The sequence below is a fragment of the Stomoxys calcitrans genome, chromosome 1 (assembly GCF_963082655.1).
Source record: "Stomoxys calcitrans chromosome 1, idStoCalc2.1, whole genome shotgun sequence".
Lineage (NCBI taxonomy): Eukaryota > Metazoa > Arthropoda > Insecta > Diptera > Muscidae > Stomoxys > Stomoxys calcitrans.
Genome location: NC_081552.1, coordinates 222,363,287 through 222,390,643, shown reverse-complemented (window position 1 = coordinate 222,390,643; position 27,357 = coordinate 222,363,287). Strand labels below are relative to the sequence as shown.

The 27,357-nt window shown below is 40.8% G+C and overlaps 1 protein-coding gene and 1 long non-coding RNA gene across 3 annotated transcripts in view; both read right to left on the bottom strand.

Annotated features, from left to right (window-relative positions):
- Positions 1-19,534, bottom strand: part of LOC106093246 (glucose transporter type 1) — a 308,325-nt gene extending 288,791 nt beyond the window's left edge. Inside the window, exon 1 of the mRNA XM_059368524.1 lies at positions 19,433-19,534. The gene's annotated coding sequence lies outside the window, so the exon portion shown is untranslated. The remainder of the gene's footprint in view (positions 1-19,432) is intronic.
- The window catches only part of LOC131998166 (uncharacterized), a 265,958-nt gene continuing 258,131 nt past the window's right edge, over positions 19,531-27,357 (bottom strand). For both annotated transcript variants that reach the window (XR_009398635.1, XR_009398631.1), the window contains exon 4: positions 19,531-19,559. This is a non-coding gene — a long non-coding RNA (uncharacterized LOC131998166). The remainder of the gene's footprint in view (positions 19,560-27,357) is intronic.

Below are 27,357 nucleotides of genomic sequence, written 5' to 3'. Positions count from 1 at the left end.
ACACCAACAAACAAGGGCCTCAACAGCAAGGAACCCAAGAACTAAAATTAAATTTTGTGGTTTACAACGCCATTGAAACTGTTATTAAAATGAAACTCCCACCATTAGAGAACAGCAACAGCAACAGCTACAAAACAGAAATCTAAATGCCAACACATAGTCACCACGTGCTCATACAAATTATTCAAGGAGAAAATCCGGAAAGCATTTTGCTAGATAGCGGAAAAACTTCAAATTGCATATTTCTCGAAAGCGATAACATTATTCTCATTAGTTAGAGGAAGGAAGGGCGGAGGTTTAACAAACGATGGTGGAGGATGGCATTGGCAAAAAGAATTTCAATATTTCGAATAAAAAAAGTAAAAGTGTGCTAAGTTAGGACGGGCCGCACCTTATATACCCTCCACCATGGATGGTTCTATTCCCGATATCTCCTTTTAGGCAAACAAAGGATAAAAGAGAAGAATTGCTATGCTAGTGAAGATATATCAAGTTATGGTCCGATTCGGACCATAATTAAGGTGAATATTGGAGACCATAGTGGAAGACAGTGTAAAATTTTAGCTAATTCTTAAACCATTTCCGCCCTTTAGGGGCTCAAGAATTAAAATAGTGTGATCGGTATATATGGGAGCTGTATCAGGCTATAGACCGCTTCAGATCATATTTAACACCTATGTTGAAAGTCATGGGTGAAGCTGTTGCACAAAATTTCAGCCAAATCGTATAATTGCGCCCTCTAGAGGCTCAAAACCTCAGGATTTAAGATCGGTTTATATGGCAGCTATAACAGGTTTTGGGAACGATTTGAACCATATTTAGCATAGTTGTTGGAAGTCATACCGAAACACGTCGTGCAATTAATTTCAATTAAATCGGACAAGAATTGCGCCCTCTAGAGGCTCAAGAAGCCAAATTCCCAGATCGGTTTGTATGACAGCTATATCAGGTTATTGAACGAATTCAACCATACTAAGCACAGTTGTTGGAAGTCATAGCAACACACCTCGTGCAAAATTTCAGACAAATCGCATAAGAATTGCGCCCTCTAGAGGCTCGAGAAATCAAGACCCCAGATTGGTTTATATGACAGCTATATCAGGTTATAGACCGATTTCAACCATACTTAGCAAAGTTGTAGGAAGTCATAGCAGCACACTTCATGCAAAATTTCAGCCAAATCGGATAAGAATTAAGCCCTCTAGTGGCTCAAGAAATGAAGACCCCAGATTGGTTTATATGACAGCTATATCAGGTTCTGGACCGATTTCAACCATACTTTGCATAGTTGTAGGAAGTCATAACGAAACACGTCATGCAAAATTTCAGGCAAATCGGATAAGACATGCGCCCTCTAGTGGCTCAAGAAGTCAAGATCCAAGATCGGTTTATATCACAGCTATATCAGGTTATGGATCGATTTCAACCATACTTAGCACAGTTGTTGGAAATCATAACAAAATACGTCATGCAAAATTTCAGGGAAATTTGGATAAGAAATGCGCCCTCTAGTGGCCAACAAGTCAAGATTCGAGACCGGTTTATATGACAGCTATATCAGGTTATGGTTCGATTTCAACCATACTAAGCACAGTTGTAGGAAGTCATTGCAACACACTTCGTGCAAAATTTCAACCAAATCGGGTAATTATTGCGCCCTCTAGTGGTTTAAGAAGTCAAAATACCAGATCAGTTTGTATGACAGATATATCAAAACATGGGCCGATTTGAATCATATTTAGTACGGTTGTTGGAAGTGATACTAAAACATAATGTGCAAAATTTCAGTTAAATCGGACGAGAATTGCGCCCTCTAGAAGCTCAAGAAGTCAATACCCAAGATCGGTTTATATGGCAGCTATATCAGGTTATAGACCGATTTCAACCATACTAAGCACAGTCGTTGATAGTCATAGCAACACACCTCGTGCAAAATTTCAGCCAAATCGCATAAGAATTGCGCCCTCTAGTGGCTCAAGAAATCAAGACCCCAGATTGGTTTATATGACAGCTATTTCAGGTTATGTACCGATTTTAATCATACTTAACACAGTAGTTGGAAGTCATAGCAACACACTTCATGCAAAATTTCAGGACAATCGCATAAGAATTGCGCCCTCTAGAGGCTGAAGAAATCAAGACCCCAGATCGGTTTATATCACAGCTGTATCTGGTTATGGATCGATTTCAACCATACTTAGCACAGTTGTTGGAAATCATAACAAAACACGTCATGCAAAATTTCAGGGAAATTTGGATAAGAAATGCGCCCTCTAGTGGCCAACAAGTCAAGATTCAAGATAGGTTTATATGGCAGCTATATCAGGTTATGAACCGATTTGAACGAAACTTAGCACAGTTGTTGGAAGTCATAATAAAACACCACGTGCAAAATTTCAGTCAAATCAGAGAAGAATTATGCCCTCTAGAGGCTCAAGAAGTCAAGACCCAAGATCAGTTTATATGGCAGCTATATCATGTTATGAACCGATTTGAACCATACTTAGCACAGTTGTTGGAAGTGATACCAGAACACCACGTGCAAAATTTCAGTCAAATCGGAGAAGAATTATAGCCTCCAGAGGCTCAAGAAGTCAAGACCCCAGATCGGTTTATATGGCAGCTATATCAAAACATGGACCGATTTGCCCCATTTACAATCCCAATCGACCAACACTAATAACAAGTATTTGTGCAAAATTTGAAGCGGCTAGTTTTACTCCTTCGAAAGCTAGCGTGCTTTCGACAGACATACGGACGGACGGACAGACGGGTAGACGGACGGACATGGCTAGATCGACTTAAAATGAAGAATATATATACTTTATGGGGTCTCAGACGCATATTTCATGGTGTTACAAACAGAGTGACGAAATTAGTATACCCCCATCCTATGGTGGTGGGCAATAACCAATGTCGACAAACTGTACCAAGTTAATGAATTTTCAAAATTTCCCTATTTATGGTGTGCTGCATTAAAAATTAATCACTGAGTGAATATTGAGTCTGTTTTTAAAGACAGCACCCCTTTTATGCATAATCTTTCGTCAAATTAAGTTCGCTTTGTTGTTGTTGTGAGAGACCTTCTTACATTTGCCGCATGACTTTATCACATTGTCGTCCTTCATTCGCCTTATCTGTTGTGTTGGGGATGTTGATTGGCTGGTTCGTTCGTTCGCTTGTTTATTTCACTCCTTATTTGCAGTTTGTCGTCAATTTTATTGTTCATGTATTTTTAAATGTTATTTCAGCCGTTATCGCTGTGGTTGTGGTTGTTGTTGTTGTTGTCCTCGCACTAGGCCAAAGTAGTCCCTTCAAAGCTTAACGGCCTGGTCCAAAAGAAAAGAAAACAACAAAAAAAAGAAAAACCATCGGAACTTGTAAAATAGCAAAAGTAGAGAGCTGGGCAGCAGCAGCAACAACAACGCCGACACGTTGCACAGCAGGAGAGCATTATTTATTTCGATGACAACGACGCGACGGGCAACAGCAAAAAGGATTAGAGCCATTGTCAGAAGAACAAGTCCGGCACTGGAAACGGAAACAAGGGAACTGAGAGGAGGCAAGAAAAAAGGAAGAAAAAAAAAACAACACCAAGTAACACAACGACAGCGGAAATGCTTATCTATCGTGTTGCATATTATTTTCATCATATGCTTAAAAGCAAAAGCAAGTTTCCGCCCTTTGTTGTGAAGTCTTCACTTTTTATTGCTGTTGTTGTCGTTTTGTTTCCCTGTGGGTCATCTTCTTTTGACCCCCTTGAGAAGTGCTGCAGTAGACAAGACACGACACTGTTTTTTGGACAAGCCATAGACAAATGGTTATGGCCAACGACAAATACAAGCCAGGGGTAAATTTGCAGTAGTATATAAAAAAAGTACAAAAAAAAGGGCAAAACAAAACTGTAAAGAAAGGCAAGTAATTATGTGCCTGTAGTACTTGGTTTCAATCATAAACGTTTACTACCATCTGGTTATTTTTCTTGTTTTCTTTTTTTTCTGTGTCATAAAAACTGTATAAAGGACTAAAGAAATAGAGTAATGAATAAAGCATCTTATTATAAATTATAAGCCAAAATTAGAGAGCCAAAAGTAAAAAAAAACTAGTAAAAACTTGCTAAAATCGGCCGCGCCGAATCTTGGTAAACAAAAACCATTGATTCTGATAAAAATGTAAAAAATGTAGGACTGTACAACTATTGGGTTGCCCAAAAAGTAATTGCGGATTTTTCATATAGTCGGCGTTGACAAATTTTTTTACAGCTTCTGACTCAGTAATTGCATTCTTTCTTCTGTCAGTTATCAGCTGTTACTTTTAGCTTGCTTTAGAAAAAAAAGTGTAAAAAAAGTATATTTGATTAAAGTTCATTCTAATACTTTCTTTTAAAAAATCCGCAATTACTTTTTGGGCAACCCAATATGTCCATCAATAAAGTGCATGTTGTATACATTTTTAGCAGAATCAATGGTTTTTGTTTACCAAGATTCGGACCGGCCCAATTTTTTTTTTTTTTTTATTTACTACTCGACTTACACCAAATGCCCACAGACCTATAAGCCTTACATCCTTTCTACTCAAAACCATGGAATGTATTGTGGGCACTCTGATAAAGAGTAGGATATCCAGCGATCTGCTCAAATTCAAACAGCATGCCTTTGCCAAGGAAAGGTCGGTGGAGACTGCCCTGCACGAGATTGTGCATAAAATAAAAGAATCCTGCGATGCCAAGACATACACATTGGCGGTATGCATTGACATCGAGGGGGCTTTAAGCAATGTGCGGACCGACACACTGTTCCAAACCTTAGACCAGTGCCGGGTGGACCAGTTAGTACCGGGTCGACCAAGTCCTTGCAAATTTTGCCCATGAACATTCCACTAAGGAACCGGGACAAACTTCTCACATATCAATGAGTGCAGTCCGATTCAAGTTTTAAGCTCAATGATAAGGGGCCTCCTTTTTATAGCCGAGTACGAACGGCGTGCCAGTGCGACACCTCTTTCGAGAGAAGTTTTACATGGCATAGTACCTTATAAATGTTGCCAGCATTTGGAGGGGAAAACCACCGCTGAAAATTTTCTTCTGATGGTCTCGCCAGGATTCGAACCCAGTCGTTCAGCGTCATAGGCGGACATGATAACCTCTGCGCTACGGTGGTCTCCAACCAGGTCCTTAGAGCCTCGATAAACCATATGATAAGGATCGGGTGGATAAATTGCGAGTCCCATGACATATATAAAGGATGATTTTTTAAGAGCTATGGGAAAGTTGTTCAGAAAAAAAGCAAGTAAAAAGGCGTTAAGTTCGGCCGACCCGAACTTTGGATGCCTACCGCCTCGGGTATATATGTAAACCACCTTTCGTCATAATCCGGTGAAAAATTCATAATTAATGCCCCCATAGCAGCTATATCGAAATATGGTCCGATTTGGACCAAATTCAGCACGGAAATTGAGTGGTCCAATAAGTTTTAGTCATTGTTAAATTTTAAAGAACAAAATACTGATATTGGGTTGCCCAAAAAGTAATTGCGTAATCAAATACACTTTTTTTCTAAAGCAAGCTAAAAGTAACAGCTGATAACTGACAAAAGAGAGAATGCAATTACAGAGTCACAAGGTGTGAAAAAATTTGTCAACGCCGACTATATGAAAAATCCGCAATTACTTTTTGGGCAACCCAATATTTTTGGTAGCTATATCCAAATATAGACCGATCTGAACCATATACGACACGGATGTCGAAAAGCCTAACGTAAGTCATTGTGTGAAAGTTCAGCCACATCGAATTATAAATGCGCCTTTTGTGGAGCCAGAACTTTAAATCGAGAGAACGGTCTATATGGCAGCTATAACTAAATCTGGACCGATCTGGGTCAAATTGAAGAAAGATGTCGAGAGGCATAACACATCCCACTGTTCCAAATTTCAGCAAAATCGGACAATAAATGCTCCTTTTATGGGCCCAAGACCTTAAAACGAGAGATCGGTCTATATGGCAGCTATATCCAAATCGGGGCCGATCTTGACCAAATTGCACAAAGGTGTCAAGGGACCTTACACAACTCACTGTTCCAAATTTCGGCGAAATTGGACAGTAAATGTGCCTTTTATGGGCCCAAGACCTAAAATCAAGAGATCGGTCTATATGGCAGCTATAACCAAATCTGGACCGATCTGGGTCAAATTGAAGAAAGATGTCCAGAGGCATAACACATCCCACTGTTCCAAATTTCAGCAAAATCGGACAATAAATGCTCCTTTTATGGGCCCAAGACCTTAAAACGAGAGATCGGTCTATATGGCAGCTATATCCAAATCGGGGCCGATCTTGACCAAATTGCACAAAGGTGTCAAGGGACCTTACACAACTCACTGTAACAAATTTTGGCGAAATTGGACAGTAAATGTGCCTTTAATGGGCCCAAGACCTAAAATCAAGAGATCGGTCTATATGGCAGCTATAACCAAATCTGGACCGATCTGGGTTAAATTACAGAAGAACGTTAAAGGGTACAACACAACTCACTGTCCTAAGTTTTGGCGAAATCTGACAATAAAAGCTCCGTTTATGGGCCCAAGACCTTAAATCAAGAGATCGGTCTATATGGCAGCTATATGCAAATCTGGACCGATCTGAGCCAAATTGCAGAAAGATGTCGGGGGACCTAACACAAATCACTGTCCCAAATTTCGGCGAAATCGGACAATAAATGTGCCTCTTATGGGCCCAAAACCTTATATTGAGAGATCGGTCTATATGGCGGCTATATCCAAATCTGGACCGATCTGAACCCAATTGAAGAAGAATTTTGAAGGGTCTAACACAACTCACTGTCAATAAAAGCCACATTTGTTATCCGATTTTGCTGAAATTTGGGACAGTGAGTTGTGTTCGCTCTAGGCCCATATTATCCGATTTTGCTGAAATTTAGGACAGTAAGTTGTGTTAGGCTCCTCGACATCCTTCTTCAATTTGGTCCGGATCGGTTCAGATTTGGATATACCTGTCATATAGACCGATCCGTTGATTCAGGGTCTTAAGCCCATAAAAGCCACATTTATTATCCGATTGTGCTGAAATTTGGGACAGTGAGTGGTGTTAGGCCCTTCGACATCTTCCTTTAATTTGGTCAAGATCGGTCCAGATTTGGATAAAGCTGTCGTATGGACCGATCCGCCGATTTAGGTTCTAGGCCCATAAAACCCACATTTATTATCCGATTTTGCTGAAATTTAGGACAGTGAGTTGTGTTAGCCCCTTCGACATCTTCCTTCAATTTGGTCAACATCGGTCCAGATTTGGATATAGCTGACGTATGGACCGATTCGCCGATTTAGGGTCCAAGGCCCATAAAAGCCATATTTATTATCCGGTTGTGCTGAAATTTGGGGCAGTGAGTTGTGTTAGGCCCTTCGACATCTTCCTTTAATTTGGTCAAGATCGGTCCAGATTTGGATATAGCTGACGTATGGACCGATCCGCCGATTAAGGGTCTTAGGCCCATAAAGCCACATTTATTATCCAATTTTGCTGAAATTTGGGACAGTGAGTTGTGTTAGGCCCTTCGACATCTTTCTTCAGTTTGGCCTTGATTGGTTCAGATTTGGATATAGCTGTCGTATGAACCGATCCGCCGATTAAGGGTCTTAGGCCCATAAAAGCCACTTTTATTATCCGATTTTGCTGAAATTTAGGACAGTGAGTTGTGATAGGCCCTTCGCCATCCCTCTTCAATTTGACCTAGATCGGTACAGATTTGGATATAGCTATCGTATGAACCGATCCGCTGATTCAGGGTCTTAAGCCCATAAAAGCCACTTTTATTATCCGATTGTGCTGAAATTTGGGACAGTGAGTTGTGTTAGGCCCCTCGACATCCTTCTTCAATTTGGTTCAGATCGATCCAGATTTGGATATAGCTTTCGTATTGACCAATCCGCCGATTTAGGGTCTTAAGCCCATAAAAGCCACATTTATTATCCGATTTTGCTGAAATTTGGGACAGCGAGTTGTGTTAGGCCCCCCGACATCCTTCTTCAATTTGGGACAGCGAGTTGTGTTAGGCCCCTCGACATCCTTCTTCAATTTGGTCCAGATCGGTCCAGATTTGGATATTGCTACCATATAGTCCAATCTCTCGATTTAAGTTTTGGGGCCATAAAAGGCCCATTTATTATGGTCCGATTTCGCCGCAATTCGGGACAGTGAGTTGTGATAGGCTTTTCAATATTTTTTCTGCCACTTGGTTATTTGTTTGAGGTTTGAGGCTTTGAGTCAATAGACAACTATTTTCGATTGATGTTTCGAATTAAATACGCCATCTAATGCCATGTAAAAGGGGGGGTAGGCTTAAAATGGAGATAACAAAAAGACTAACAGCAAGCCAACAAGTCTTAATGGTACCCTAAACATGGAAAAGGACATTAGCCATATTCAGGTTTTTCCTTTGGTGTTTTGGCCTTTTCTATTCAAAGCTCTTTATTACAAGTTGATAGAGTTGGCAAGGTGCAGGGGTTGGTGGAAAGCGGAAATGTGAAAGGGGCACAAGACCGAAAAGAGACAACGACTAACAAATGTTATAAAATAAATTCACATAATAACACATTCGAAAGCACAACAAATTCAAAGGCTTGTATCAGGTGGGGTCATTCATTGCTGCAGAATATGTTGAGGAAGGACGGTAATGGGGAGAAGTGCATGTGTGTGTGTGTGTAATGCTCCAAGTTGGGGACAGACACTTGAAGTGTCCTGGGCATAAAAACACAAAAATAAGGTGTCTGCCGAAGTTAAGAACAAGACAGAACATTAAGATAAAATACACGAAAACAAACAAGAAGCTATAAATAAACAAATACTTCAAGACTCGGCACTCACATTGTTTCACTCTCTCGTCTTTGCCATGCACATACACACAGATACTTGGACGGGGAGAGGGCACTAAAACTTAAACAATCAGAGAACAATTTATGTACTTCTGTAACAGCGATATAGCATGACGACAACTCTCATGCAAGTTTATATTTTCTTATTTGTCTGTGTGTGAGTGTGTGTGTGTGTGAGTATCACATTACATATAGTTTACATGTGTTGCGACATGTTTTTGCACCGATAAAGCTGTCCGTTTGGAAAAATATCACAAGAAAAAAGTAAAAACAAGTAAAAGCGTGCCAAGTTCGGCAGGGCCGAATCTTGGGAACCCACCACCATGGATTCTGCTAAAAATTTATACAAAATAAATTAAGTTGCAGGATATAATTTTTTCCTACGTACCAAATTTCTGTCAAACCAGCAAAAATTAAAGTTTCTTGGAACGGAACAAGGATGATCGAGAGACAGGTTTCTATGGGAGCTATATATCACCGATTGGGACAGTACTTGGCACAGTTGTTCTGGAAGTCATAAAAGAACACCATGTGCAAAATTGCAGCCAAAATGGACAAAAATTGCGGCTTCCAGGGGTTCAAGAAGTCAAATTGGGAGATCGGTTTATAGGGGAGCTATATCAAGTTATAGACCGATTGGGACAGTACTTGGGACAGTTGTTGAAAGTCATGATAAACGACTAAATGTTAAATTTCAACCAAATCGGACAAAAATTACGGCTTGTAAGAGCTCAAGAGGTCAAATCGGGAGATCGGTTTATATGGGAGCTATATCAGGTTCTTGACCGATATAAATTGTACTTGGCACAGTTGTTAGAATTCATAACAAAACACCACATGCAAAATTTCAGCTAAATCGGACAAAATTTCCGACTTCCAGGGGCTCAAGAAGTCAACTCGGGAGATCGGTTTATATGGGAGCTATATCAGGTTATAGGCCGATTTAGAGCGTAGTTGGCATTGGTTGTTGGATGTCACAACGGAACACTATATGCAAAATTTCAGCCAAATCAGGGGCTCAAGAAGTCAAATCGGTAGATCGATTAATATGGGAGCTATATCAGGTTGCAAACCGATTTGGACCGTACTGAGCACAGCTGTTGGAAGTCTTAAAAGAACACCATCTGCAAAATTTCATTCAAATCGGACAAAAATTGCAGCTTCTAGGGGCTCACGAAGTCAACTCGGGAGATCGGTTTATATGGGAGCTATATCAGGTTCTTGACCGTTTTAGACCGTACTGAGCACAGTTGTTGGAAGTCTTAAAAGAACACTACGTGCAAAATTTCAGCAGAATCGGATAAAAATTGCGGCTTCCAGGGGCTTAAGAAGTCAAATCGGAGGATCGGTTTAATGGGAGCTATATATTAAGCTGAACCGATATGGCCCATTTGCAATCCCCAACGTCCTACATCGATACTAGTAGCTGTGCCAAATTACAAGCGGCTAGCTTTGCGAGTTCGACCTCTATCGTGATTTCGACAGACGGACAGGCATAGCTAGTTGGAGTCAGAATGTCGAGAGAATCCAGAATATCCTTTATGGGGTCGCAGATCAACATTTCGATGCGTTACAAAAGGAATGACCAGATTAGTATACCCCCACTCTATGGTGGTGGGTATAAACATTACCACATAAATTAAGTTTGGATTTTCAACTGAAATACAAATTCGTTTTGGGATTCTTAACATCAGCAAAGCAAAGGAGCATAAGTATCGAGTAAGGACAAGAACGTGGACATAGCCGGTGTCATACGATATAGCACATAATCTATCTCCAACTATTGGGTTGCCCAAAAAGTAATTGCGGATTTTTCATATAGTCGGCGTTGACAAATTTTTTCACAGCTTGTGACTCTTTAATTGCATTCTTTCTTCTCTCAGTTATCAGCTGTTACTTTTAGCTTGCTTTAGAAAAGAAGTGTAAAAAAAGTATATTTGATTAAAGTTCATTCTAAGTTTTATTAAAAATGCATTTACTTTCTTTTAAAAAATCCGCAATTACTTTTTGGGCAACTCAATATTTGTATGCCCTCCAACATAGGCTTCACTAATTTCATCATTTTGTTTGCAACATCTCGAAATATTCGTCCAAGAGCCCAAAAAGTCGATCTAGCCATGCCCGTCAACCGCCTGTGTGTCGATAGCACGTTAACTTTCGAAGGAGTAAGGCTAGATGCTTGAAATTTTGCAAAAATACTTCTTATTAGTGTTGGTCGGTTGGGATTGAAAATGGACCATATCGGATCCTGTTTTGATATAACTATCATATAAACAAACCAAGAGACAACATTAATAAAAATTATCCAAAATCTGATGAACATATATATGGGAGCTGTATCTAAATCTGAACCGAACTTCGTCGAAGAAAGTGTTGTGCAAAATTTTGCCAAGATTGTTCAATAAATGCACTTGCAGTGGTTCTAGAAGTGAAAAATAGGCGATATGCATATATGGCAGCTATATTTAAATTTGCACCGATATCTAAGAAATTCACCAGTAATGTTGAGAGTCATAAAAAAATCCTTCTTGCTTTTCGAGATAATCAATTAACAAATGAGCACTTTATTGCAATATTTCTTAAAATCAGACGAACATGTATATGGGTGCTATATCTAAATCTGAACCGATTTCGATCAAAATATATAAATGTTGTTGTAATCTTCGAGGAAAGCGTTGTAAAAATTTATAAAAAGATTGGTCAAAATATGAACCGATTTCTAGTCAATCTAGCCATGTCCGTCCGTCTGTCGAAATCACGATAGCAGTCGAATGTAAAGCTAGCCGCTTGAAATTTTGCAAATGCAAATTTTGTCCATAAACATTCCACTAAGGAACAGGGCCAAACAAGTTATAAGCTCAGTGCGACACCTCTTTGGAGAGAAGTTTTACATGGCATAGTACTTACGATCTCCTGCTTTGACTTCTGAAAGTCGCAATTTTTGTCCAATTTGGCTGAAATTTCGCATGTAGTGTTCTGTAAAGACTTTTAGCAACTGTGCCAAGTACGGTTGAAATCGGTCTTTAACCTGATATCAACCGATCTCCCGATTTGACTTCTTGAGCCCCAAAGGTTAGGTTGTAAAGTGGGTGCAGATATTAATCCGCCCCATACCACCAAGGACACATTCCTAAGCCAGTGATCGGCTTGTTGAGCGCTCTAAAAACTATGAAGTGACGTCTAGAAGAAAATTTTAAGTTAGGAATTCCGTGCTATTACAAAATTCTAAACTGTTTTCAATAGCATGTATGGTTCATGTATGGTATTGTGTCCCCCTCTAAGTGCCGGTATCTGTTGGACGCGAAAGCCGGGAAATGACAAAAGAAATGCTCCAACGTCTCATCATCTTTCCCGCATGCCCAACACATGCTATCACTTGCCGCATCGATTTTATATAAGTGAGCTCGTAGTCTATGTGTCCCGTCATGGTATCAATAGTTTTACTGACCTCCTTTTTATGTCTTCTCGGTAATAGCCTTGTCTTTTCACGATCCGAATCACCCTACAGGATTTTCGCCGTCCTACCGACAGTTTCGCTGTTCCGCAGTCCTTAACTCGGACTGCGTCGACCCGAAAGATTTCGGGTTAACTAAGTTTATTGAACGCAGTCCTTTGGCCTCCATCGCCAAATCGTCTGTCCTTTCATTCGCCCTTACTTCGCTATGGCCCGGAAGGCAAACGATGCGGATCATGACATTCACCGAGAAGGCGTTAATCACCTTCTTACAGTGCAAGACTGTTCGTGATCTTACCGTCCTGGTTGTTATTGCCCTAATGACAATTTTACTGTCCGTAAAGATGTTCACACTCGCGTTAGCACCACACCAACTTACGCATTCTCGGATCTCCGCCTGTCGGACCGTGTGGTCAGGCAGATCTCAGTCCCTGGGTTCTCAATGTAGACCCTCAGGTCCACACTATTCTCTAGCTTTGATCCATCCGTGTAACATGATCTTGCAGATGGCAACACTAGGGTTTCGTCAATCCAAGACTTCGACGCTGGCAACAGTGCCTTGCATTCGACCTCAAGTGTCGTCTCAGGTATCCGGTTGGCAATCTCTTCCATTCCTTCCAGATTTCCTTTCGTCGCCTCGATTATACCGTCGCCTTAAGTCTCCCATCGTCAATGGGTGGGATATCTAGAATAGTCTCCAGTGCCCTAGTGGATGTGGTCCTCATCACTCCGCCTATGCCAAGACAACATGTTCTCTGAACCTGATGTATGGTCCTTATGTTGCACTTTGTCTCCATAGCAGTCCACCAAACTACTGAGGCGTAAGTAAACATTGGTCTTATCACGCTCCTGTAGAGCCAGTGGGCTATCCTAGGATTCAGGCCCCATTTCGAGCCCACGGCCCGTCTACATAGTGCCCAACATCTGTGAGCCTTGAATGTGACACTTCCAATTCAGTTGCCTGTCCAAGATCACACCTAAGTATTTGACCTTGTCAGATATCGTAATCGTCTTATTGAGGAAACGCGGTGCGTTAATTTGGCCCACCTTTGTCTTCCTCGTGAACAGGCATATTTCAGTCTTCTCTGGGTTAACATTGAGACCTCTGGGTCTAGCTCAGTCGTGTGCCCTCTGCAAGACCCTTTCGGCACTTCTGCATAGCTCGTTCGGATCCTTACCCCTTAGAAGTATTATAACATAGTCTGCGTAGCAGACGGGTTCAAATTCCTCCTCAGTCAGCATCCGTAATAGGTCATTTATGCTGGTCACCCAAGGAGTGGCGATAAAATGCCCCCCTGTGGCGTGCCCTGTGCCACTTTCTCCCTAACATTTATGCCATGGGACATTGAATTTATCCACCTGTTCCTTAGCATATGGTTTATCCAGTCTCTAAGGACCAGGTCAACCCGGTACTGGTCTAAGGATTGGATCAGTGTGTCGCCCCGTACATTGTTAAAAGTCCCCTCGAACTCAATGCATACCGCCATACACCTTGGCATAGAAAAATTCTTCAATTTTGTTAACCAGTATATCTTTGACATCTTGATGAAAACATTTCCCACCAAGTAATTGCTCAAACACCCACCTTCATTCAATGACCCAATTGCGAGACATAAAATCAAAAATAGTTAAAATTATAACCATAGACCAACTTTAAATGGACACTCAACATTTCAGCCATAAATTCAAATGGATCATAATGTCTTTTGGCGTGTCGCAGGGAAAACTGGTCAAGCTGCCTTTCCCTTTTGGTTCAGTGTGATTGTGTGTCTCTGTGTGTGAGTGTATTTGTGCTATTCTTTTCACCTTCTAAAGTGTTTGGTTATAAAAAAGTTGTTAAGTTTCTTCGTATAAAATAAATTTATGTGAATTTCTTTATTAGTGTGCAAGGGTAGAGGAGAGAGTGAGAGAGAGAGAGAGAAGACACATTCACACAGGCATAGCCACTTCATCAGCTCTACAGCAATAAGGACGTTATTTAATGTTGCTCGCAAAAGCCTTGATGGGCTGTGGCTGTGGCTGTGGCTGTTGCTGTCTGAAGTTCTGCACCCCATGCTACAACTAAGGCGAAGGACGTAGTATCCACTATGATTTTGTGTTTTTTTTTTTGCATTTTTTCTTGTCATGACGGCAATTAAATGTCAAACTAAACGTGAAATAAACTTGAACTGTTTGCCAGCATTTTGATTGCGATTATATTTCCGCCTAATGTTACTTAGCCGTATTTTTAAAACCCTTTTTAGTGGCCCTCTTCGCTTAGAAAATCGTTAAAATTGCCCGAGCAACCGTTGGCGCAATCCTTTTAATGGTCGCAATTGCCGTCAAACTATTGACAGCCCTTGTTTCGCGCTCTAATTTCCTTGAAAGAGTGTTTAAGGTTTCCTAACGGCAATGAATAAATGAATGTTGAAAATGCATATTTCTGCATAGACATTTGCATAGACTACTCTTACACTAGGGGGCAATTAAAGAGCATATGGATTAACAAAAAACAAGTAAAACCGTGCTAAGTTCGGCCGGGTCGAATCTTATATACCCTCCACAAAAGCAAGGCAAAAAAAGGATGGAAGAAAAGATTGGCTCTGCTATTAGAGCGATATCAAGATATGGTCCGGTACGGACCACAATTAAATTATATGTTGGAGACCTGTGTAAAATGTCAGCCAATTCGAATAAGAATTGCGCCCTTTGGGGGCTCAAAAAGTAAAAAAGACAGATCGATTTATATGGGAGCTGTATCGGGATATAGACCGATTCAGACCATAATAAATACGTATGTTGATGGTCATGCGAGGATCCGTCGTACAAAATTTCAGGCAAATCAGATAGTAATTACGACCTCTAGAGGCTCAAGAAGTCAAGATCCCAGATCGGGTTATATGGCAGCTATATCAGGTTATGAACCGATTTGAACCTTATTTGAGACAGTTGTTGAAAGTAATAATAAAATAAGTCATGCAAAATTTCAGCCAAATCGGATAAGAATTGCGCCCTCTAGAGGCTCAAGAAGTCAAGACCCAAGATCGGTTTATATGGCAGCTATATCAGGTTATGAACCGATTTAAATCATACTTGGCACAGTTGTTGGATATCATAACAAAACACGTGGTGCAAAATTTCATTCCAATCGGATAAGAATTCCGCCCTCTAGAGGCTCAAGAAGTCAAGACCCAAGATCGGTTTATATGGCAGCTATATCAGGTTATGAACCGATTTAAATCATACTTAGCACAGTTATTGGATATCATAACAAAACACGTGGTGCAAAATTTCATTCCAATCGGATAAGAATTCCGCCCTCTAGAGGCTCAAGAAGTCAAGACCCAAGATCGGTTTATATGGCAGCTATATCAGGTTATGAACCGATTTAAATCATACTTGGCACAGTTGTTGGATGTCATAACAAAACACGTCGTGCAAAATTTCATTCCGATCGGATAAGAATTGCGCCCTCTAGAGGCTGAAGAAGTCAAGACCCAAGATCGGTTTATATGGCAGCTATATCAAAACATGGACCGATATGGCCCATTTACAATCCCAACCGACTTACACTAATAAGAAGTACTTGTGCAAAATTTCAAGCGGCTAGCTTTACTCCTTCGGAAGTAAGCGTGCTTTCGACAGACAGACAGACGGACGGACGGACAGACCGACAGACGGACGGACAGACGGACGGACGGGAAGACAGACGGACGGACAGACATGGCTAGATCGACATAAAATGTCACGACGATCAAGAATATGTATACTTTATGGGGTCTCAGACGAATATTTCGAGTAGTTACACACAGAATGACGAAATTAGTATACCCCCATCCTATGGTGGAGGGTATAAAAAAAAAAAACAAGTAAAAGCGTGTTAAGTTCGATCGGGCCTAAACTTGGGTACCCATCACCATGGATTCTGGTAAAAGTGTATCCCTGTTAATTCACTTTGTATTTCAACTTCAATTTTGAAATATTCAAATGGGGTCTTGACTAAAGCTTCTATGGTCCCAAGAAGTCATATCAGGGTCAAGGTTTTTGATGGGTTTATATCTATTATAAACCTACATAAGGACAAAAGTGTACTTCACGTACCAAATTTTAGCCAAATGGGGCAGAAATTAAGGAGTAAAATCGGGCAATCCGTTTATCTGGTGTCTATATGAAGGGTGATTTTTAGCTATTATCTTTTTGGCAACACTGGTTTAAACAGCTCAGAGCTACCAACGCATCCAGAAAAAGTCACAGTTAGGTGCGGTTTATGGGTTGGTGGCATCATTGGACCGTACTTCTTCAAAGATGATGCGAATCGAAACGTAACTGTGAATGGTTTAAACAGGTCAGAGGTACCAATGCATCCAGAAAAGGCAGAGTTTAGTGCGGTTTATGGGTTGGTGACATCATTCGACCATACTTCTTCAAAGATGATGCGAATGGAAACGTAACTGTGAATGGTTTAAACAGGTCAGAGGTACCAATGCATCCAGAAAAGGCAGAGTTTAGTGCGGTTTATGGGTTGGTGGCATCATTGGACCGTACTTCTTCAAAGTTGATGCGAATCGAAACGTAACTGTGAATGGTTTAAACAGGTCAGAGGTACCAATGCATCCAGAAAAGGCAGAGTTTAGTGCGGTTTATGGGTTGGTGACATCATTGGACCATACTTCTTCAAAGATGATGCGAATCGAAACGTAACTGTGAATGGTTTAAACAGGTCAGAGGTACCAATGCATCCAGAAAAGGCAGAGTTTAGTGCGGTTTATGGGTTGGTGGCATCATTGGACCGTACTTCTTCAAAGTTGATGCGAATCGTAATGTAATTGTAAATGGTGAGCGCTACCGTAACATGATATCCAACTTTTTTTTTTGCCCAAAATGCAAGAGCTTGACTTGCCTGACATGTGGTTTCAACAAGACAGTGCCACATGCCACACAGCACGGGTAACAATGGTCTTAATTCGTCAATTTGGACCAGATCGGTCCAGATTTGGATATAGCTGCCATGTTTTTTGAAAAACTTTCCTATAAGGTAAAAACAAATTGCCCTTTATATTTATGAACCTTTCTGGTTGGGATTTGGAGTGAGTGTTGAAGGGCATGAGCACTTCATGTACCAAACTTCAGTTGGGATTTCGAGTGAGTGTTGAAGGGCATGAGTACTTCATGTACTGAACTTCAGCCAAATTGGATGAAAACTGAGGCTTTTAGGGGCCCAAGAAGCCAAATCCGGAGATCGGCTTCTATGAGGGCAATATCAGTTTATATACCGATTCGGATCATACTTGGGACATATGTTGGAAGTCATAACAGCAGTCTCTGTGCTGAATTTCAGCCAAATCGGATAAACATTGAGGCATCAAGGGGCTCAAGAAATCAAAACAGGGAATCGGTTTATACAGGAGCTATAACAGGTTATACACCTATTGGGAATATACTTGGAGCGGCTGTTCAAACCAATACCAAAACTTTAAGTGCAAAATGTTAGCCAAATTGGGGAGTAATTACGCGTTCTAAAGGCTCAAGCAAAATGTTCTCTGAACCTGTTGCATGGTCCTTATGTTGCACTTTTTTCCACAGCAGTCCACCAAACTACTGAGGCGTAACTTAGTATCGGTCTAATCATGCTCCTGTAGAGCCAGTAGACTATCCTAGGATTCAGGCCCCATTTCGAGCATACGACCCATCTACATAAAGCCCAACATCTGTGAGCCTTCCCAGTACGATCCCCATTTCGAGCCTAAGGCCCATCTACATAAAGCCCAACATCTGTGAGCCTTCCCAGTACGATCCTGAATGTGACACTTCCAATTCAGTTTCCTGTCCAAGATCACACCTAATCATTTGACCATGTCAGATATGGAAATCGTCTTTTTGAGGAACCGTGGTGCGTTAAATTGGCCCAAATTCGTCTTCCTCGTGAACAGACATATTTCAGTCTTCTCTGGGATAACATAGAGACCTCTGTGTCTAGCCCAGTCATATGTCATATGCAAGACTCTTTCGGCCCTTATGCATAGCTCGTTCGGATCCTTACTCCACAGAGACTAACTGACTAAATTTCCTATGAACATTCCATAAAGGAACAGGGAATACTTCTCTCATATCAATGAGTGCGAGTCCGAACAGCGTGCCGCATAGCGACACCATTTGGTAGAGAATATTTAACATGGCAGGATACTTCACAAATGTTGCCAGCATTAGTAAGGGGACACCCACCTCTGACGGTTGTTGTGATATTCACGCCGGGGTTTAAACCAGGGCGTTCGGTGGACATGCTAACCTCTACGACACTGTGGCCTCCACGGAGAACCAGCTCCAAAAATGGACTTCATATTCATGCAACAAAAATTTGATTTTTGGCCATTTGCCATCAAACCGTTTGGGTTATTGCCCCCCATTCACTGCAACATAATTTCATTCATAAATTTGAAGTTTTTCTCCAAAGACCACTGAATATTTATGCCAATTTTTGTAGTCATTACAAAAATTCCACTACCTATTTTGCCAAAGCTGTGCTATTGCTTTGACCATACTCTTCTATTCAGTCATTAATTCGGGGTTTTTGTTGATGATGATGTCTATCCCTTGGACAATTTCAAAACGGCTTTGTCGATGACAGCGAGAAGCTATGTCTTGCTTTCTATTGCCGCTTTATGGTGTGTAAGTGAGCATAGGTATGTGTGTGTGTGAGTGAGCACATAGCCAGAGTACTGTGTTTAAATGTTTCCGTTTCCGGCCGAAGCATTTCGTTGGCAAAGCCATAAAAGTAATGACAGTAAAGGGGACATTTGCATAAAGCCCAAGTGAGAGACATTCTCATAGCCATCGCCATCGCCATTGCCATAGCCTGCCTGCCTTGGTTTCGTTTCGTTTCTTGTCCTCATCACTCTCGTCATCGTTAAGAGTAACGGAGACAATTGCAATGACTCGTTTTATTTGTAACGCCCATTGTTGCCAACACTTTGTGGGATGGATTTTTGTCCTGTTTTTTTTTTTCTCTTAGGGCCATGCCTTCATGCTGGCAAAAGGATAACTGACAATTTAGAGTGCAATGGTTTTGAATCTTAATTTCTAGACAAAAGAGCACCACTTGTAACATTTACTTACCATTTGTTGGAATTTTTAATGGATTTTCTTTAGGGTTTGCCTTCTAATGTAGTAGTAGTAGTAGTCTTGGGATTTGTGGGCTTCAGCTGCATGCAGCAGCAGCAGCAGTAGAAGGACGAATTATCTTCTGCAAAAATACAAGAATAACAAATGGCTATAAATTAATTACAAAATGCAGTGTCAAAAGAAAAACTATGACTACAAATACAAATACCAAGTTAAACAAAGTCGTACTAATTGTATAAAAATTTCATAAAGTAAGTGCATTTTAATTACCAGCAAGGAGTTAAGGCCACAGGCAAGTTCTGCAGAGAAAATAAATATTTCTTTGAATTAAGGGCTTTGCACAAGGAATGTAAACAATTTTAAAAAATTCTATAGAAACATTTTTTTTTTGCTAAATTTTATATAGAAATACAATTTGGGCAAATTTTTATAGAAAAAAAAATTTGATAAATTTTTTTTAAGAAAAAGTTTTCCAGTAAGAAAGTGCAAAATTCGGCCGATGCCGACTGTATAATACCCTACCCCTACTCTAAAAATACAATGTGATACCTATATCAAATTTTGAACCAATTTTGATGGACCTCGGTGAGCAAATATGTTCAAACTGTAAAAACTACGGTTAACAAATGACAAAATTATGGCAAATTACCCAAAATCTGACGAACATATATATGGGAGCTATATCTAATTCTGAACCGATTTCGAGCAAACTTCTCAGCAAACTTCTGAACCGATTTCGAGCAAATCTGAACCGATTTCGAGCAAACTCCTCAGGTACTGTGGTAGTCGTCGAGAAAAGCGTTTTGCAAAATTTTGGCAAGATGCGTCAATAAATACGCTTGCGGTGACTCGAGAAGTTAAAATCGGCCGATATATATATGACAGCTATATCTAAATCTGGGCCGATTTCTATGAAATTCACCAGTTATATTGAGAGTCATAAGAAACTCCTTCCTGCTAAATTTCAACAGAATCGGTTAACAAATGAGCACGTTATTGCAGTATTTCTCAAAATCGGACGAACATATATATGAGAGCTATATCTAAATCTGAACCGATTTCGAGCAAACGTTATAGACATTGTGGAAGTCGTCGAGGAAAGCGTTGTACAAAATTATGGGGGGATTGGTCAATAAATACGCTTGCGGTGACTCGAGAAGTTAAAATCGGCCGATATATATATATGACAGCTATATCTAAATCTGGGCCGATTTCTATGAAATTCACCAGTTATATTGAGAGTCATAAGAAAATCCTTCCTGCTAAATTTCAACAGAATCGGTTAACAAATGAGTACGTTATTGCAGTATTTCTCAAAATCGGACGAACATATATATGAGAGCTATATCTAAATCTGAACCGATTTCGAGCAAACGTTATAGACATTGTGGAAGTCGTCGAGGAAAGCGTTGTACAAAATTATGGGGGGATTGGTCAATAAATGCGCTTGCAGTGGTTCTAGGAGTGAAAATCGGGCGATATATATATATGAGAGCTATATCTAAATCTGAACCGATTTCTATGACATTCACCACTAATATTGAGAGTCAAGAGAAAATCCCTCCTGCAAAATTTCGACAGAATCGGTTAACAAATGAGCACGTTATTGCAGTATTTCTCAAAATCGGACGAACATATATATGGGAGCTATATCTAAATCTGAACAGATTTTGACCACTCTCTATGTATATTGTGGAAGTCGTCGGGGAAAGTGTTGTGCAATATTTCGGCTAGATTGGTCAATAAATATGCTTGCAGTGGCTCCAGGAGTGAAAATCGGGCGATATATGTATGAGAGCTATATCCAAATCTGAACCGATTTCCAGGAAATTCACTAATAATATCGAAAGTCGCAAAAAAATACTTCCTGCCAAATTTCAAGAGAATCGGTTAACAAAAGACCATTTTATTGCAATATTACTGCAAATCGGACGAACATATATATGGGAACTATATCTAAATCTGAACCGATTTTGACCACACTCCATGTAAATTGCGGTAGTCGTCGAGGAAAGTGTTGTGCAATATTTTGGTTAGATTGGTCAATAAATGAGCTTTGGTTAGATTGGTCAATAAATGAGCTGAAAATCGGGCGATATATATACATGAAAGCTATATCTAAATCTGAACCGATTTCCAGGAAATTCACTAGTAATGTCGAGAGTCGTAAAAAAATCCTTCCTGCCAAATTTCAAGAGAATCGGTTAACAAAAGACCATTTTATTGCAATATTACTGCAAATCGGACGAACATATATATGGGAACTATATCTAAATCTGAACCGATTTTGACCACACTCCATGTAAATTGCGGTAGTCGTCGAGGAAAGTGTTGTGCAATATTTTGGCAAGATGGGTCAATAAATACGCTTGCGGTGACTCGAGAAGTTAAAATCGGCCGATATATTTATATATAACAGCTATATCTAAATCTGGGCCGATTTCTATGAACTTCACCAGTTATATTGAGAGTCATAAGGAAATCCTTCCTGCCAAATTTCAACAGAATCGGTTAACAAATGAGCACTTTTTTGCAATATTTCTCAAAATCGGACGAACATATTTATGGGAGCTATATCTAAATCTGAATCGATTTTGACCACACTCCATGTATATTGCAGTAGTCGTCGAGGAAAGTGTTGTGCAATATTTTGGCAAGATTGGTCAATACATGTGCTTGCAGTGGCTCTAGGAGTGAAAATCGGGCGATAAATATATACATGAAAGCTATATCTAAATCTGAACCGATTTCCAAGAAATTCACTAGTAATGTCGAGAGTCGTAAAAAATCCTTCCTGCCAAATTTCGAGAGAATCGATTTACACATGACCATTTAATTGCATTATTACTGAAAATCAGACGAACATATATATGGGAGCTATATCCAGATCTGAACCGATTTTTTCCAATTTCAATAGGCCTCGTCTCTTGGTCAAAAAACATGCTTGTACCAAATTTGAAGACGATCGGATGAATTGTACACAAATTAACATGGACAGACAGACGGACGGACAGACAGACGGACGGACAGACAGACGAACATAGATAAATCAGAATGTGATTCTGAGTCGATCGGTATGCTTATCAATGGGTCTATCTCTCTTCCTTTTAGGTGTTACAAACAAATGCACTAAGCTATAATACCCTGTACCACAGTAGTGATGTAGGGTATACAAAGTGGATCTTTGGCCAACTGTCCAAGAGCCCATTCATAGGTCTTTCAGCTTCCATTCTTGCACCAGCTGTATTTTGAAATCATTCACACCGTAATCCTTCCGCAAAATGTTCCACCTTGTTGAGTAACAGAGGCCCAATTGCTGCGAACGTCGATGTATCGATAATTGATGGTCATCATTAACACTGGCCGATACAGCAGCGATATTTTCTTTAGTTTGCACTCTACGTAAGCGTTTTGGTGGCTTAATGTTCAACAATGTAAACTTGGTGCTATATTTTCCTCAATTCACACTCTAAGTGTTGTTGGTTTAATGTCCAACAAGGCAAATTTGGTGCGAAATTTAATCACAATAGCCCAAATAGCCGCTTCAGTGAGTCGAGGCAACTGACTATCAAAACATTTTGACTGGCATGGTGGATCGCAATTTCTGATACGATTCTGATTCTTCATCCACAGTTTTGTTAAATTGATTAAGGTGCTCTACATCCCCAACGACTATGGAGCACATTGTAGAGCACGCTTTTGTTATCAAACAGGGCTCAGTAAGTCACCTAACTCTCCCTGGCACAGTAAGAGAGCAGAAAGACTTATTTTCCACTATTCGGACACAAACTTATCATCAATGCTGAGAATAACAAAACACATCACATCGTCTGCATAGTGCCCAATATCTGCGAGCCTTCTGGGTACGCTCCTGAATGTGACTCTTCTGTTCGAGATCACTCCTTAGTATTGGGCTTTGCCAGATATTGGAGGCCACTGTAGCGCAGAGGTTAGCATGTCCGCTTATTACGCTCAACGTCTGGGTTCGAATCATGGCGAGACCATCAGAAAAAAATTTACAGCGGTGGTTATCCCCTCCTACTGCTGTCAACATTTGGTATGGCAGCCATATAAAAACTTCTCCACAAACAGGTGTCTCACTGCGGCACGCCGTTCGGACTCGGCTATAAAAAGGAGGGCTCTTATCATTGAGGTTAAACCTGAATCGGACAGCACTCATTGATATGTGAGAAGTTTGTTCGTGTTCCTTAATGGAATGTTCATGGCCATATTTGCATTTGCAGATATTGAAATCGTTCTTTTTGGGATACGTGGTACTTAGTTCTTATCTTTACTTTACTTTAATTGGCTATGACAGAATATTTGTTCCACTAGCCGAACGTAGAATAGCGTTACAAGCGCCTCGATCTTCTACGCTCATTCTAAAATCTCTGACACCAAGTTTCGAGGTGTCTTCCACCGCTTGATCTTTGCATCGGGCTTTTGGTCTTCCCGGTTTGAGTGTACCACCGTGTTTGCCTTCAAAAGACTTCTTTGCTGGAGCTTCTTCATCCATTCTGACAACATGACCTAACCAACGCAGCCGTTGTATTTTGATGCATATAACTATCGTCGTCATTCAGCTCTTAGTTCATACGTCGCCTATATTCTCCACTAACGCAAACTGGTCCATATATTTTACGAAGAATCTTTCTCTCAAACACTCCAAGCACTGCTTCATATGCTTTCACAAGTACCCATGCTTCACAACCATATAACAGCACGGGTAGTATCAGTGTCTTGTATAGTGTAATCTTAGTCTGTCGAGAGGTGGCCTTGTTTCTAAACTGCTTCGCTAGTCCAAAGTAGCATCGGTTTGCCAGTATTATTCTTTGCTTAATCTCAAAACTGGTGTCCTTCGTTTCGGTTACGGCGGGGACGAGGTAGATAACCTTGCTGACTATCTCATATTTGTGGTTCCCAACTTTCTCCAGTTTTTTTATCTGCTCGGTTGTGCAAGGCTTTTTTGGAGTTGAAACCATCCATTTCATCTTACCTCCATTCACTGCCCGACCCCTATTTACTGACTCTCTTTCGATTCTTTCAAAGGCTGCAGTTACTACATCTGGTGACCGACATATGATGTCAATGTCGTCGGCATAGGCGAGTAGCATGTGTTCTCTTGTGCTTAGTGTGCCATATGCATATGCCTTGTCATCATATCGCCTCCGGTCTTAAATAGTTCAGCGGGTAACCCGTCGGCTCCTGCTGCCTTGTTGTTCTTTAGTCGGGTCACTCCTACTTGGAGTAGAAGGTACATTTTCTACCATCATCAGGGATTGGTTCCGCGGTATCCTCTTCGCCGCTAACATCGGACACTAGCAGTTGGGAAAAAATGTTCCTTCCATATCCTCAGCATTTTATCTGTGTCAGTTACCAGATTTCCTTCTTTGTTGGTGCAGGAGGATGTGCCTGCACCAAAGCCATCGGTTTGATGTTTAATTCTTTGCTAGAATTTCCGGACTTCATTCTGACTCCTCTACATCTTAATTCGCTCATACTCACGTCTTTCCATTTCCCTTTTATACCCTCCACCATAGGATGGGGGGGTATACTAATGTCGTCATTCTGTTTGTAACTACTCGAAATATTCGTCCATAAAGTGTATAAATTCTTGATCGTCGCGACATTTTATGTCGATCTAGCCATGTCCGTCCGTCTGTCCGTCCGTCCGTCCGTCTGTCCGTCCGTCCGTCCGTCTGTCTGTCGAAAGCACGCTAACTTCCGAAGGAGGTAAGCTAGCCGCTTGAAATTTTGCACAAATACTTCTTATTAGTGTGGGTCGGTTGGGATTGTAAATGGGCCATATCGGTCCATGTTTTGATATAGCTGCCATATAAACCAATCATGGGTCTTGACTTCTTGAGCCTCTAGAGTGCGCAATTCTTATCCGATTGGAATGAAATTTTGTAAGAAGTATTTTGTTTTGATATCCAACAACTGAGCCAAGTGTGGTTCAACTCGGTCCATAACCTGATATAGCTGTCATATAAACCGATCTGGAGACTTGACTTCTTGAGCCTCTAGAGGGCGCAATTCTCATCCGATTTGACTGAAATTTTGCATGACTTATTTTATTAAAACTTTGAACCACTGTGCCAAATAAGGTTCAAATCGGTTCATAACCTGATATAGCTGCCATATAAACCGATCTGGGATCTTGACTTCTTGAGCCTCTAGAGGTTGTAATTATTATTCGATTTGCCTGAAATTTTGTACGACGGATCTTCTCATGACCATCAACGTACGTGTTTATTATGGTTTGAATCGGTCTATAGCCCAATACAGCTCCCATATAAATCGATCTCTCTATTTTACTTCTTGAGCCTCCAAAGGGCGCAATTCTTATTCGAATTGGCTGACATTTTACACAGGTCTCCAACATATAATTTAATTGTGGTCCGGTCCATACCTTGATATCGCTCTAATAGCAGACCAAATTTTTTCTTATACCCTTTTTTTTGCCTAAGAAGAGATGCCGGGAAAAGAACCCGACAAATGCGATCCATGGTGGAGGGTATAAAAGATTCGGCCCGGCCGAACTTTGCACGCTTTTACTTGGTCTTTCTGCGGAATAGACGTTTCTCCTCTCTCCTTTTCTCACGATACCTCTCCTTCATCTGGTGCGTTGCTTGCATTCTTGGCTTCAGTAGCATTTCGGCACCCATGGTCGTACCATGGGTTTCTGGGAGGAGGCTTCCGGTACCCAAGTACGGATTTCGCGGCATTTTCCATGGAGTGGGCAATAGTTTGCCACTGCTTCATTATATCATCGGAACAAGGAGTGCTTTCATCTAACAGTTGAGTCAGTCGAGTGGAGTATGCCGCTGCCGTTTATTGTGTTTGCAGCTTTTCAATGTCCAGCTTTTGTGCAGTGTCAGATCGTACTTTCCTCGCCATGTTCAAACGGGTGGGAACCTTTGCTGCAACAAGGTAATGATCCGAATCTATATTCGCTCCACGGATCGAGCGTACATCTAACACGCTGAATGAATGCCTTCCTTCTATCACAACGTGATCAATTTGGTGTCTCGTATTTTAATGGGATGACAGCCATGTGGCTTTGTGAATATTTTTATGCTGAAATTTGGTGCTGCTAACTTTCATGTTTTCTGGCGGGGCGAAATCTATCAGCCTCAACCCATTACTGGACGTTATCTCGTGGAGGCTAAACTTTCCGACTGTTGGACCCACAAATGTTTTCCTTCCCTATCTTCGCATGAAAATCTCCCAGAACGATTTTAATAACATGGGCGGGGCAGCGGTCATATTCTCTCTCTAGGCGGTCGTAGAAATTATCCTTGGTCTGCTCCTCTTTGTCTTCCGTCGGGGCATCTTTATCTTTACTCCCTCCCAATTTTGCGGAAGGACTTAGAATGAAGAAGCGATCAAGATGGAGACTATACACATTTTTCTATCGAAATAAAATTTGGATATCCTGTAATAAAACTTGGAAAAATACCCTCCATAGACATTTCGTTGGCAAAAATATGGTGTAAAATTTCTTTTACATTCCCCCCCCCAACAGTGCATTATAAACCCTTATCAGTTGACTACGATGGCATTGGGGATGTGTTAACAACGTTTCATGGCATGGCAGCTCCAACAGAAACTCAAAAGACACCTTCTGGCAACTTGCACACTGATGTAAGTCCTTTCGCTCTGTCTTGCTTGGCACTATGAAACGCATACTTGTTGTGTGCACAAAATTGGCTGACACAACATTGGGAAGCTTAAGGTCATACCTCGTAGAAGGCAATATCCAATAGTGATGGCCCCAGCTGACTAGGACAGTTAGTTCTTTGCCTACAAACATCAGCACTAGCAGTGATACCACCAGCACTACCACTACCCCATTACAGCTACCCACTGTCATGTTTTAAGTTTTATAATAAATGACTTTTCCAACAAATGACTTT